The 15,871-nt window shown below is 35.9% G+C and overlaps 1 protein-coding gene and 1 pseudogene across 2 annotated transcripts in view; one reads left to right on the forward strand and one right to left on the reverse strand.

The window, feature by feature from the left end:
• LOC150088739 (tectonic-2-like) overlaps positions 1-15,871 on the forward strand; it is a 351,050-nt gene that overhangs the window by 103,084 nt on the left and 232,095 nt on the right. The gene's annotated exons all lie outside the window — the stretch shown is intronic.
• Positions 1-15,871, reverse strand: part of LOC150088740 (uncharacterized) — a 165,521-nt pseudogene that overhangs the window by 26,484 nt on the left and 123,166 nt on the right. Inside the window, exon 3 of the transcript XR_016546741.1 lies at positions 7,838-8,016. The product of XR_016546741.1 is annotated as an uncharacterized LOC150088740 (transcript). The remainder of the gene's footprint in view (positions 1-7,837; positions 8,017-15,871) is intronic.

Raw genomic sequence — 15,871 nt, forward strand, 5'->3', positions numbered from 1 at the left:
GAACGCAGTAAATGGTAATGATACCGATATAGTTGGAGAAGGATATTACGTGATTTTTTCTATGGAATCTAGAATGACCATTCTATAACCTAGAATGACACTATTCCATTCTATTCTATAATGACCACTTTTGTACCACGTGAATATTAAGATAGTTTATTTAGCTATTAACTAAATAACTATACATTAAGGTAACCTTTCGGAAACGTTGCTGTTGGAACCCATCCTTAAACCACACATAGGCTGTTGCCAACCTTCTGCTTGCAGAAGGTGTCAATTCCGAGAACGTGCAGTCGGAATTGAGACTTTCGGCAAGCAGGATGATGGCAACAGCCTATGGTCTGAGGATGGGTTCTGGCAAGATTCCCGAAACGTACGTTAATGTATAATCATTTAGTTAACAGCTAAGTAAACTATCTTAATTTTCACATGGTGTAAGAGTGGTCATTATCGAAATCTAGATAATGATACTGGTTAACTTCTGTTGCGTTGTTTGTCGTACTTATTTCTTTTTGACTTGATCCTGTACTGTGTTGCGGCTCTGAAAAATTTTCCTTTTTTTTTTTCTGATTTGTCTCGTGGCTCAAAAATAGGTTTCAGACCCCTGTCTAGACTGGGATCTGAAATAGTAGCAAACCATAGTAAAAATGTTACTGATTCCTGGTCTAATAACGTTATTAGATATCATTCATTGAAGTTATACACTGAGTGATCACTGAATTATGACTACCCCTATGAAAACTGAATGCGACCCGTTGACCGCGTGAGGTACGAGAGTGCCGAGTTAGTCGACCTATGTAGCATAGATAAGGTGCCAGTGGTTCAGTAGCTAGTAAAATTCCGAGCGTGATGGGTAAAAGGAAGGATTTATCGGACTTTGATAAAGGACAGATTGTGGGTGCTCGACGAGCTGGTGTCTCGGTTTCCCAACGGCTGAACTGGTGGGGTGTTCGAAAGCCGCTGTAGTTAAAGTGTACCAGGACTGCCGTTAAATTGTTAAACAACGACCCGACGGTAAAACTGTAAAGGTCAGCGAAAGGTTGATGTTAGAGGTGAGCGCCCGGTCCGACGACTCGTACAGGCGAACAGGCGCAGCACCGTTGAAGAGTTGACTACCCAATACAACCTGGTCCAACCCTGAACAATATCTGGCATGATCATGCGTCGCACGCTCGCACGTATGGGCTATACCAGCAGACGACTCCTACGGCATCCTCTCCTAACCAAGGTTCATCGGCGTAAAAGACTCGCCTGGTGCAAAGAGCATGCAAGTTGGACATTAGAAGACTGGAAGAAGGTGTGCTGGTCGGAAGAGTCACGTTATTTACTCCACGCTGTGGATGGTCGTGTACGGATTTGGCGTCAACAGCATGAGGCTCTTGATCCATCATGCATGGTATCAAAAGTGCAGGACGGTGGAGGCGGTTGTATGGTGTGGGACATGTTTCACTGACAGGAACTTGGACCCCTGGTGCATGTGGAACAACGTATCAGTGGTCTCCGCTATCGTCAACTGCTTGCTGACTGTGTACACCCCGCTATTTTACACTTTTTCCCGAATGGCGATGGTGCCTTCCAAGATGTGTGTAACGCGCCGAGCCGTCGGACACTTGTGCAGGAATGGTTTGAGGAACACAGTTCTGACTTCCAGCATATCGGTTAGCTTCCGAACTCCCTCGATATCAATGCCATAGAGCACTTGTGGGACACTATGGAAAGGCATATCAGGCGTCTGGATACACCAATCGCCTCCATACCTACAAGGTATATACATTACATACATTACACACAGCTTGGTTGACCCTACCTCTTGAACGCTTCCGAAATCTTGTTGAATTAATTCCACGTCGGATAGCTGCTGTACTGAGGGCAAAAGGAGGACCTACGAAGTATTAGGTAGGTGGTCATAATTCAGTGATCTAATGCAGTGGTTTTCAACCTTTTTTTAATAACGTCACCCCTACTCAATTTTCTGCCTGTTAGATCTGATTATTTGTGTGTGTATATATATATATATATATATATATACATAATATTAAAAAATATATATGTTATTTATTATAGTAATATAATTATAAAATTTACATTTCATAATACAAATTATATATATACAGTATATAATTTTATTCTTTATATAGAGGCACTAAGTAAACATCAATTATAGATCACCACAAAATTAAAAAGATACTATACACTTTTTTATAATGAAATAAAGATATAATTTAAAAAAATAATAAGTTTAAGTAATTTAAACCCAAATTAAGTGGCACCCCTGGAATGTTGTTGCGGCACCCCGGTTGAAAACCACTGTTCTAATGTGTACTTTTTTTATCTAGTGGTGTACTCATTCCTCCACGCGCCTAATTAGTCGCACTTTTTGTAAGCACCCAACATATTTCCTTAGTTAAAATTCTTAACAAGAGTGTACTAGTTGCAAGTTATATACGTTGATATATTTTATTTATTTATTTTTTACTTTCGATCTAAATAGTAATTAGCTATTTGTGTTTTAATATCCCATACGAAATTCACTTGGGCAGGATTCGCGAACTTGAGTAGCTGATACGTATCGCACTTTGGATATTGAAACTCGTTTTAATAAAGGCTTTCTGAATAGTTAAACTGTTTTGTTTTCTTTGATATATACATTTAGACTATGTCCATTCTTTTCTGCAGTTCGCAATATTTAACCCACTTCCATTATTGGCACATTAAGTTGCCAGACCGATGTGGACCCTGTATCGTATTTTTGACGTTATGAGTTTTCAATGCTCAAGTTGCTCCACTTTGGTTGACTTTCTATAAATAGAGGGTTAATCCTCTAGAGATTTTCTGAACTACTCGTTCGATATGTGTTCTTGGAGCTCTGGAGCGTGTGGCATTCGAATAGGATTTCATTTTGAACTAAAGAAGGAAGCAAGTTTATGCCATCGGAATGTGATTCATTGATTTTCTCTCGAGTTACTTTTATGGAGATCACTTAGGACGGTAACGATTTCAGTTTAAGATAGAGAAACATGGTTATTTGGGTCTATGGGCTTAGCTCACTTGACATTAGTGAACATGTACTCTGCCGCAGTTGTGGGATGGATAAGGGAACAAATAATAGTCCATTATCTGTTCATAATGGACTAGATAGTAGATTTTATCATTATAAACAAGTCTTTTTTTTTTTTAGGAAAGAAGACAACTATTCTGAAGTAAAGACTGTTTAACGAAAACGATAATTAATGTCAAATATGATATCAGTTATTGTTTCTGTACGTCAATGGGGTTATCGCAGTTGTTTCACAGCCCTTTCACACCGTTTAGAAAAAAAAAAAAAACATTGGCTTGAATCCCATTTGGACGGAATGGGATCGAATCCACTTTGCACTACAGTACATCCAATTATAAGGCATATACAGTATAAAAGAGTAGTGGTTTTGCTGAAGTAACAAAGATAAGAGTAATAAATTAGAAACTTGTTGGGATAAGATTAAGAAAAGGGGAAGTCTGATTATACTATATAACTCATTGCATCAACGGATGCACACGGGCATTAGTATTATAAAGCATTTTTGTGAGTTGTAGCTGTAAGCAACAGAGAAGATTTGTAGTACTGTACTCTAATTAGCTGATGTAGCACACAGCTCGTCTAATTGTGATACCCTACCCTTTTTTTTAACTGGGCTATATTTTATAATGTCAGTATTGAATAAATGGATCTGAAAAGTTTCATGTCTGGTTGGCTTTGGAGGAATGTGTAGTTCATAAGTTGTAGGAGTTTCGGAGAGAGTTGAGAGGAACTTCAGATCAGCCAGGGAGCTTCTGATATCAGGAGTTTTGAGTCGAAAATAATGAGTACTTCATAGAGATACAATTGGTAGAATGAAAGATTCGTGGAAGAGAGATACCATAAAAAGTTACTCTAGGAGCTTTAAGTATATTAGAGCGAATCTTCTTCCAGACAGCCCTATAAGAAGATTCACCTAAGTGTAGTCAATTATTGGTAGACCAGTTGCTTTTTAGTAAGAACTGTATATCTTTAAAGCGGGAAGTTCTTAATGAACCCAATAATTTTGGATGTTTTACTGATAATGCGGAAAATGTGACTGATTTTATTACCCCATCTATAATTGGAAAAGAGATTAAATGACACCTACATGAATTCATGGAGTGGCCGCTGGGTGAGGCTCACTTCACGAGTTTGTCGAGAGCTTGCTGATTGGGAATCTGGTCGAATGATTTTGAAGTGAGTAATACAGTGCTGTGCCATCTGCAAACTAAGCAGTTTGAATTGATGATTCTAGAACTTTTAAATTAGGAGAGATTCTATACAAGATATACAAGAATAATTGTTAGAGAAAAAGGCTTTAGTGACAGCATACAGATGAACGAACTACCAATATTGAATAAGGCTGGTAGGACAGATTTACCTTTGAGAAAGACATGTTGTTGTCGGACTATGAAAGGTGTCACATAGATAAATATCTGTGAGTTATCGTATCAGAAATCCATGCGATGCCGTTCTGGGAAAAATCGGTCTTTAGTTTCTTATTAACTTTATTTTCTTGTTTATATCTTTGAAGTGATTTGGACAGTTACTTGTAACTTCTTGTAGAGAATGATTGAAGAGCTATAATAGGCAGTGTTATAGATTTTTTTTCCTTCTTAGTACAGAACGGGATGTGATCAGGCCCACAAAATGGTCATTGTTCAGTTTCTAGGCAAACTCAAGCAATTTTCATAAAGGTGAATATGATCAAGTATGTCATCGTTGACAGGATTTGGGTCATGTAAAAGAAGAGAAATTGGAATTAAAAAATTTAAGAGGTAGCAAAGCATTCGGCTGTCGGAAAATTCGCTGAGCTCCAATAGTTTTCGGCACTGTGCAAAAAAAAAAAAAAAAAAGAGAGAGAGAGAGAGACCTGGTTTTAAAGCCCTCTACATAGGAGGAATTTTTTATGCGCTTTTCTTTCTCCCGGAAACACTGATATTTTGTCCAGAAAACGAACAAATCGATCGAAAAATATACGCAAATTAACCACAATATAGTGATGCTTCATGGCCTTTGCTGCCTTGACGGTTAACACACACACACACACACGCACGCATGTAAAGGAGCCGGAGTTCGATTTATTTGGTGACTATGCTGGCGTAGGAGAGAGTCAGTTTGATAGAGAAAGTCAGAGAACGGAATTGACAGTCTTTACTTGGAGAGCAAATGTTAATGATAAGTTAGCGTATGGCTTCGCAGGGCTATCAACTGGGTTTTTCATTCGTGAAAGCAGTTAAACCGACCACAGAATACACGGAATTTACAGGCACAGCATTCTGAGGGCTCATGGCCCTAGCTGCTGCAGTGATTGTTCAAACTATGCCAACAACTATTCACAGATTTGTTTTGAAGTGTACACGACTTCAGAACAAATCTGTGAATTCTTAACAATATTAGGAGTAGTGTCTTATGGCCAAGAAGAACATCCTGAATATAATGCATGGAGATTACGATTTTAAGCTACTTACTGCATATGTTTTATGGAAGCTGCAAGATTTTTCCCCCAAGAAAACCTACAGTCGAATGCGCAGCGTTAACTACTTTAACGTTGTTCATCTCTTATTCAAGCCATTATTATTGTCTAATGCAGGTGGATGTGCAGTATTTCTGTTGTGAGTTTCATCACGATCATAATTGGTAATTAGTTTATTTGTTTTTTATATATAGCGGTAGAGATGTGGTGAAGTATCTAATGCAATGCTGTATAAAGCTCATTACATTCTTGCTTAATATAGTGTTCTCTATGATGTTTGGAAATTATACCATGCGATCGGCGTTCTTTCATGTTGGAAAAGGATTAATTTCGATCCCTGTCGCCAGCCGAAGTTGAATTCTTACTTCTGAAATGGGCGGAACTTTTATTGACTTTTGCCACAGAGTTAATCAAGAGAGAGTTGCATAATCTTATCCTCCTGGAAATTCAGGAACAGTACAGTGGGCCCAATTATAGTGGCCTAGTTATAGGAATTTCCGTAACCTCTCTTCCTAATTATCCGTCTCCCTTTCCATGCCATATTTAAATTATACACAGCATTTATATGTTAATCTGAATTTCTAACATTTCAGTAGTTTAAAACCTTGATAATGGTTTGGAAGAATGTAAAGATAATAACTCCCTTGTTGTGTAATAATAATTTTATAGCAGAAATGTCATAATGATGTTGATGATATTTTAGAAATGATCATATTTAAATTACTGTAAGTCGATAATTTTGGTGATCACACACATGAGGAATGAACAGAATGAGTGTTACTCATTATATTAAGTTTGCCACGCTGCTTTGGTGTTTAACTGCATTTTAGATAATTGCAACTTGTTCCAGGAAGGATAAATATTTAATAAATGGCTACTATACGAGTGCCTCCGTAGCCGAGTGGGCAGGAGCGGGAGTGCAGTAGCACACGCTCTTTGAATAGACCGGGGTTCAAGCCCCTGACTGCTGAATACGGTCGATCTGCAACCCGCACTGGACCAGCGTGGCAGATTATGGTCATTTCCCTCAGCATGAATTGTTGAGGAGGCTCCATCCTGCAGTGGGTTGATAATGCTGCTGCACTTTACTTTTTTTTTATACGATGGGTAAGAGAATCTCTTCTTTCTTTCTCTCATTGGAAATTTAATATAGATTTGGCTTTGTCAGTTAATTCTTTTTTAATGAATTCTCCCTTTCTGTAATACCTTTGCTCACATTTTTCGTGCAGTCTCTAATAAGTCGTCATCGATAATTTTCAAATCTGGTTTTACTATTCCTCTATTTATATTTATCTACAAAATATGTATGTTAGTGGTGTGTTTCTGTAGTTGCACAAAGAAAAAACTTCATTATTAGTCTACGAAACTTGGCGACAGTTCCGATACAGAGTGTTAAAGGAAAGAGAGAGAGAGAGGAGGGATAGAGATGCGTTATGGCTGCATTTATTCAACAACAGAATATAAAATAATTTTTTTTTTTGTTTTTTGCTTGAGGATTAAAATCAGTGGGTATAATTACAAGAAACTTGATCTTTAGAGGGTAGGGTAGGGTGGGCTACTGGCTTCTTTGATTGACCAGTCAGGACTCAGTTGCTCTCGTATGACGTCATCTTCCTTTTCTGTTTTCTTACTTTTCTGGACGTCCAGACTATAGAGGAGTGGTGCATGTGACAAAGGAATTGGCAGATGTTCCCGGAACGTCTAATGATAATCGCGGTGTGTATTGTATGGCGGTCTCCAGGGTTTCCCCTATACGCCAATCGCGGTTTAATGAAAATTTGGAAATAATTCACGAAATAAAGGACTCTTAAAGTCGTGATTAGGGCGACACATGCACTGTATCTAAGGTGTGTTGGGCCTTAAGAAAATAAAGGAAGATATCATTGTTGAGTAAGAGTTTTGAAGCCCATACTCAAAAAAAGTGATGCACGAACATAGTCTGAACTTCAAAATGAATTGTGGAAGCAATAATGTTAAGAACTAGAAACGTGCATCACTATATTGTTCTCTAAATGTCATTTTTCATTATTTTGTCTACTACTTTTCCTCATCTCTCGCAGCAAAATATTTGAAATTTTGCTGCGAGGGATGAGGAAGAGTGGTAAAAAATTTTGCTCTTGAACATTTGAAATCTCCCTCTAAGTCGCTCTTCTTAATGATTGTGGTTTTAATAAAAAAAAACAAAAAACCTTATCATTTGTGCGCAGTATCGATACAGTTGAAACAATCTAGTGATGTCTTGGTGTTTACAGTTTTATGGAGATTTTGCTTTCATTTGATTTGGAGTAGTAAATTAACTGCAAGAATAAATCAAAGGAACTCACTCATTTTTCTGCAGATAGATGAACTTGAGATTAGCCCCATATGCACGAAATCCTCTTCTAGTATCTTAGTGATGTTATTTCCCCTCAAGTCCAATTGTCGAAGTTTGCTCAGGTTCCGAAGCGCCTGAGAGGGATGTAATCCAATTGATTTTCCCCGAGTTTTAGCCATTCCAAGGAATCTAAGAAATAAAAATGGAAATTAAATTAGCAACAGCGCGTTATTAGCCAGTAGCTTTCGATAAAACTGTTTTCTGCAGAAAGGGTTTTGTGGCATCCGTTCTCTGTCTGCAACGTAACTAAGCTTTTCTTTGGTAGTGGTGTGTGAAAAAGAGTTTCTTCTTTGACAATATAAGTACTAATCTGATAGTTTGGGGAGGTACGTTGTTGAAGTCGATAACGTGGATAGAAAACCTACTCTTAGCGAGAGAAGAATGGTAGCTACATTTATTCCTTTTAAAAGGCTTTGTTATCTTGTTATGAGCTAAATTTTTGTTTCTCTTCTAAATTTTAAAAATAAGAAGAGAAAATATAAAAATTTGTCGACAGTTTTCTTTCAAATAAAATATTTTCTAGAACTTTTCCCCTCTCGACTAAAACCCGTTTATTTGAGGAGTCAACAATAGTTATTATTATGTCTAATTTAAATTTAGGGTAATAAGTCCTGTCAAGACTAGTTTTCGAGGGCAAACGAGATACTTCATTTTTAAATTAAAATCAAACTAGCTAATTTGCAAGATTGCTAACTTTTTTGAGACTTTTACGAATATTAGTCGATAATTTTAGAGAAATACCTCATTTGAAACGAGGAAATGAAGGGGCTGTACGATAGGCGACGAATAAGTCCCTCACCTAGAAATATTTGATTTAGAGATTTGAAACGTCTGGAAATTTCATCCTTCTTTATGTAGCTACTTTCTAGAGCTACACATTCTTCCTATATGTGGATAAGATCTCTCAGGCCTCTTAAATAGAATCCCTCACTTTGAACAGAAAAAAAAACCCGACTTTTTTCTACTCCTTTAATTACCTCCTCATCAGTCTGAAATCTACGTCCTCTTAATGGTTTCTTCATTTTAGGGAAGAGGAAGAAATCTGAAGCTGAGCTGTCGGGAGAATAAGGTGGATCAGGGCCGGATTTCCCATTCGGAACCGTAGGCCTAGGGCCTACGAAGGAAGGGGGAAAAACACAGAATTATGTGAAATTAAAACTTCAAAATTATATTTCAAAAAGAGAATTCCATAATGTCTAAGCTACTTATAACATTTCTTAAGAAAGGTTTTTTTTTTTTTGTTTCTCGGTTCATAACGTCCTTAAAGTCCGTATTACGAGTAATATCGCTCTCAATGCACAGAATGGCTAAAAACAATCTTCAATCATTGTTGAGCGCATACAGTTCTTGATTTGCTTAAGTTTAGGAAATGATCTTTCTCCTTCTACATTTGTTCCAGTTATCGATAGATAAATCCTCAAAGTAATATGCATATTTGGAAAAAATGCAACAAGTTTATCTTTTATTTGGGATTATCAGTTCCGCTCCAAACATTTTGTACTTGTACAAAGCAGAAAACATCACAAACTCAACAATAAAGCCTTTTTCCAAGTCTGAATAGATGTTGACTAACTCTCTGGCTTTGGATTGATTTCATCCTTTTATAGAGATTTGTCTACAAGAAAATTGAAGTTATTATGTAATGTGCTGTATGTGGCATGCGTTTTTGTCATTTCTGTGACTAGTATGTCTAAATACGATAAAAAACCCAAATTCGGCCTTGAGGTGGATGCTGCAGTATTTCAAAGCAACATCTGGTTGCAAAGTTCACTGTGAGAGCATTGTATTATTATTAGCTAGGAGGCGGACACCTTTGGACAGCTTTCTACGCCTTTTCAACTTGATAGCCTCTCTTAACTTTCCCAGCAGGTTTCTGTAGTACTCCCCAGTGATGCTGTTGCATTTTTGGAGGTTATCTGTAAGGATGATACCTTTGTAATCCCGAAAGACTGCCAACATGACATCGTTGGTAGGCGATTGAACTTTGGCTTCATTGGGGGTTGGTGAAGGTAAATATTTCCATTTTTTGCTCATCTGTTTTGTTTCTGAATCACAGTGATGAACTCAACGTTCATCCATCGTCACAATTCGGTAAAAAAAAAATCAAAAAAAAATCTGTTTATTTTAACTTCATTACATGTATGCATATATTAAATAACAGTTGTAAATATTATTGTAAATCAATATTGTAAATAATAAATGTTATTTTAATTGCACAAATAACTTATGTTACTATCCTTTTTGCACGCTTCTGACTTTCATACTGTACAAAACAGGCAAAACGACCAGAGAAAAAACGCAATTTATAGACATAATGAACATTGGGTAGGGTCCGGGTTAAGTTTATTCTCTCGGGTAACCCTAATATGAAATATTTCTTGTTATTTTTTTTATGACTTGAGTAGTCGATGCTTAAAAATTCCCAAGGATAAGCAAGCATTGAACGCTTCGATTATATTTAAATTTGACCGTTCCTATTAGAAAGTCAGGAATCTTGTATGAAATTATGTGCTAAAAATAAATACTGCACATCTTTTTCGTTAACCATGCGTTGAAACATACTGGGCTTCAAGTTCGTTTCTTTCGCAATTTGGCTTTTGTGAGGTGAAACAGAAATCTTATCCAAAATGTGTCTAGTATTCTCATTTTTTTGTGACAACCCGATATCTGCCATAATGACATCGATCTTGCTGCAATGCATTACTTGTTTTGGTGAAATTCCAGCACCATTTTAAAAATTGATCTCGTGGTAGTAGGCGTTTCTTTTTTTAAATGATCATGAAATGCAGCTGTTATTATTTTCAAGTTGGGTATAGCATCGCATCCTTTTTCCCTTATGACTGAAAGAAATGTCAATAATAAATCGTTTTATTTAGGCTGTATATATATTTTTTTCATATGTTATATTGATTGATTTGGATTTAACTTTTGGTTTTGTCGAAACGGTGATTTTAATTTATAAATGTAAATAAATGCTATTTACAGATGCAAAATACTGACGCCGCATGGTTTTAGTTCTCTAGGGTTCTTATCGTAAATAGCCCAACAGATCTTCTCAGTCATCAATCTTATCTGCCTTGGTAATTTAATTATCCCGTTAGGTCTTTTTAATGTACTCGCTTTGAAGACGTGTATTGCACTGCATTTATATGACCTTATATTTTCCAAGTGTGAGATGTTAATTGCTCAAAGCCTGTCTGTATATAATAATTTGGTCTGCAGAGTGTTTAAAAATTGCGCGAAACAAATGTATGAGCATATTCTACGTTTAAAAATAAAGAAAATTCCTATAAATATGCCTTAAAAGTCTTTATTTCTGACTTATTAATTTAATCATTCATTATAAATTACAAAACAAAAAAGAAACTGAAATAAAGTAAACACCTAAATCAGATGTACAAAGTTACTTCCATTTTTTTTTAATGTAGTGTTCAGTGTGACGAATACACGATTCCCTGGCATGTCTTATCGTTTCAGTACTATTCGCAATGGTTTTGAGAAGCTTCCACAATATGATTATTCAGTTCGTTTTTTCATGGTATTACGAGTAGAATAAACCATGGATTTTATATGATCCCGCACCAAAGTAATTTAAGGATGTGAGGTCGGTGGTCGTCGTGGCCATTGTGCAGTGCCGTTCTGAACCATCAGTCAGTTATTGTACTTCATATTTCAAAATTCAGAAATATCACGGGAAAAGGTGGTGTGCCGTTATGCATAAACCGCATTCTCTTTCGATTTTTAAGGTCTTCCAGTAGTTCTCACAAATTGTTCTACAGAAAAGGTAGGTATGCCATTCTTTAAAGCCTTGCAAGGACATCATATAGCAAACTTAAAGGAAAATATGTGGTGATAATGAGTACTGACAGTCGTACGTGGATTTTCTTCGGCCCCAGATGTGAGTGTATCGACAGTTGAGAATTCCGTTTCTGGTAAAAATTATTCATCTATAACCAGAGCATGGCTGAGAAATTGAGGATGGCGTATACATTGCAAAATAAGCTAGAAGTTCTGCGCTTATTCATATTTTGCGGTAACTATTCTTGTGTAGGCATACTATGAAATGAAACTGTTGCTGTTCATGTAATGCACTCTATACCACAGTAGGCTCTCTTACCACAATATTGTGCTGTACAAAGTATTCCCTCCTCAATTTTTGAAATCTTCATCTACCAGCGTTTACTCATAATGGTTTCAGCGTACCCGTTGCTCTAAGTCGTCTCTCCACAGCAGCCCAGCTAGTATTTTACAATTTGATATTCGTTGAGTGGGAAATTTTTCGGCGTATCTGCGAACAGTTCATAAGAATTTCGAACTGCGTTACGAAATTCTTATGAACCTGACCATAAATTAAAATCATATCAATTAACTCGACAAAAGTAAACATACTTTTAGTGTCTCCGATGATATTAATTTAACAATTTTCGTTCTGTAAACAACGAAACACTTCGTGGAACCTGAAACACAAGTAACAGCCGCGTTGACAACGAAGTATCTGCTTTGCCTCAGTGGTTACTCACAACTGAGTAAAATTGGTATGATTTACGTAATAGTATGTGTTGTACAGTATTAAAGCCCGTTTTACACAGCCATAAGTTTTATGACAAATTTTAACATAAAATATTTTGCCGTTTTACACGGTTTTGTAATTTCATGTTAATGTTTAATATTTTGGAAATAACGATTTTTTGAGACGTTTGTTTATAAGAACTTTGTTTTCTTATTTTTAACTGTAGAATATGCTCTTACAATTTGTTTTGCGCAATTTTGAAACACTCTAATAGGACTTGCATCCCTTTTTTACGGAAGAGGCAAAAACTTTTCCAGGACATTAATCATTTGTGATTGCTCACATGCTGATCTACAAATAAGTAACACTGCTTAAAAGAGAAGTACAGTAAAACCTCGATTTAACGGACTAGCTGGAAGTAAGGCCAGTATGCTAAATCCGATTGTCCGTTAAATTCGAAAGAAGTACATTTGGAGTCCGAAGTTGCCAGCATGTTATTAAAAAAATGCTATGCTATGGAATAAAACACGTTAAATGTTGAGTTGAAGTTATTGTGTGTAGTAGAAGAACTTGAAATTTTGCTGTACGTTATAACAGAGGAAACTAATTATAGAATATTCCGAGTCTGGAAAGATCTCAAGTGACAATTTTCAACATCGTCATCCACCTTACGAGAATGACGATGATGAAAATTCTGGCTCTCTGACATCATGTTTTATTGTGGATATATTTTAATTGACAGTAAACACCATCAGACTGAGGCTGTTACGTTAGTGGTTTCCGTCATGAAGAAAAGCTGGTTCTGAAAACTTTAATGGATTTATTTATGGATTAATTTTACTTATTCGTAATGTTGTGACACCTTCCCCTGACGGCTGTTTCGATGCTCATTGGGAGACCTCATTGAAGTAAACTTCCTAAAGTGATATATACTTCTCTTTTAGAGAAATGTTATTTATTTGTAGGATTGAGTTCTGTAAAATTTGGAGTAATTTTACAGAACTAATTAATCTGCACACAGCAGATTAATTAGTGCATAATGTAAATAAAGTATTATGTTAATAGTGAAAAGTGTATGTATATTGTATAGACGATTATGTAAAATATATATAACTATGTAAAATGCTGTCAATTGTAAATGGTATACACGACACACATTTTATGTAACCTTTAGCTTCTGTGTTAAACATTATATCCGTGAGGTCTCCTGAAGAATGCTGAAATCTATATATCTGGTAGATCGTTGTATTGAAATGTCCTTGATTTTCAAGTGTACGTAAAGTTTAAACTGTACGGTGTTATGCTGATGTATAATAATGATGTTGTGAGTATGGACGTTAGTCCAGAAAACACAGTATTGGATGATTAAATAAATAAGAGTTTAGCATATTGAAATATGACATATGGATGAGGAAATCGTTATGAGCTACAAATGTCACATAATTAAATTTGGTAGAATTTCAAATACTACCAAGTTTCAAATACTACAAAATTTGTGGTAAAGTGATGCCGAAATTACTGAAAATTAATTGTTTTTAATAAATTTTTCTTATTTTGGCTCTCGCGGAGTAGCACAACGAATATAAATACCGCCCTTCCCACACCGAGTGGAAAAGGCCCTGGTTTGAATCCCGTCAATGACGCAAGGAATTTTTTTTCTCCTCACAGCGTTAGTCGGTCTCAGGTGAGGATTGCATGGTTTTTCTTTCAGCAGTCAAATCGATCACACAGCACATGCAATTTACAGACATAATATATAGGACACATTATGGTCTTAAGTCGCTGACGCGCCTAGTTGGGAAATATTTTCCATGATCACGGAAGGGGATTTTTTTTTAAATTTTATTTTTTATTGTCTTTCAAAGAAAACTGACTAAAGAACACGTGTACTTTACTACATGACAGATAAGGAGTACAGGGAATAATATGCACCAGTTATTCGACGCCCAGTTATAGGGAATTATTGAGTCTAGTTGGAGGGATCATCCCCACTATGGTTATTTCTCTATTTATCGCCTGTGAAAATAATTTTGGAAATAATCGCGTTGGAAATAATTTTTACAAATCATTTCTAAGAGAGAAGAAATTTTTATAGGCTTTTTTAACCGCTTGGTCGAGTTAATCAATCTCGGGTGTGGTAGATACGGTTTTGTTTCGGAAGCTGGAAATTTTCACCCAGAATGCACACATGGGCATAGAAGGCGTTCACTTTATAGACACAGTGCACTTATGCCTAGAAAGAATTTCGTGGTAATTAACCGTAAAAGTTTTGGTTCTGATTTATTTTGCGTTGAAAGTAATTAAATATGAGGAAACTTAATATTTCTCATACATCTAATGAGAACCGTTCGGTTGAGATTTTTACGTAGTACAGTACAATATTTGTCTTCAGGAATTTAGCATTTTGGAATACTCAAATTCAGTAAAATTTCCAAAGTGAAGACTTTTCCTGTAATCATGGGGGGGGGGATAAAAAATTTCTGTAATAACGGTTGAAAAGCATTCCAGTGAATTTCTTTTCTTAAGCAAACCTAATTTAAACAATTTTAAAGCGTATATGAATGAACTATCACTTAGATACGATTTTGTAATTTATCGACCTCATCCAGTAATTATGATTTAGCAGTCCTAAGCAATACTGATTAGGAGTCGGAACGAGAGAGTGAAAGATAATTTTATGAAACATACGCATGTAAAAGCTAATCCATGTAATGAGGTTGCTTTATCTAAATAACGTAACAGAGAAATGTGTAACCTGGAAATAATTACTTGTTCATTATGTCATTTCGTAAACCTCTATTAATGGATGATGTGTGTTTGCTTACTGTGATTTATACCTTCCTAGATTGTTCTCTTTCAAAGAGGAAACTGGAATTTATATTAATTCCAGAAATCTCCTATTTATTCGGAACAATAAAAAATATTCTCGATAGTAACGGCCTTCATTTCACTTGTAGTAACTGTAAATCTAGATATTTTTAGTGAATATTTTGGACCTTCTGCTGTAGAATCCCAGAAGAATTACCAAGGTGCTTAAAAGAAATTGGCAGAAAACAAAACAAAAAAAATAAATAAATAATAATAATTACTTACTTAACATACAAATGGGGGGAACCGCGGGGTCTGTACAAACCTTAACACATTATTTAACATACAGAAGCATAATCTCAACGGAAAAGGTGGTTAGCAGCAAACAATAGATAAGAATTTCGAAATCATACATTTTAGAATTGGCTTCTGATTTCAACTTTGTAGACTGCTAACTTACGTAATGCCTTAAATCGGAATGATCTATTTTCCTGACTGCTTTATGCTTATGTAATTTTCAGTTTATACTTATGTCCCTTTTTCGTTGAATTCTCTGTATTTGTACACATATTCTAATCAGTTTTTCATAATTCGCATAAAAATTATCATGTTGTGGTTACCCGAGAACAATCTCATCCACCCATATGTATTATTCTCTTGGTCAGT

The sequence above is a fragment of the Mastigoproctus giganteus genome, chromosome 3, assembly GCF_048544385.1.
Source record: "Mastigoproctus giganteus isolate SK-2022 chromosome 3, ASM4854438v1, whole genome shotgun sequence".
Classification (NCBI taxonomy): Eukaryota; Metazoa; Arthropoda; class Arachnida; order Uropygi; family Thelyphonidae; genus Mastigoproctus; species Mastigoproctus giganteus.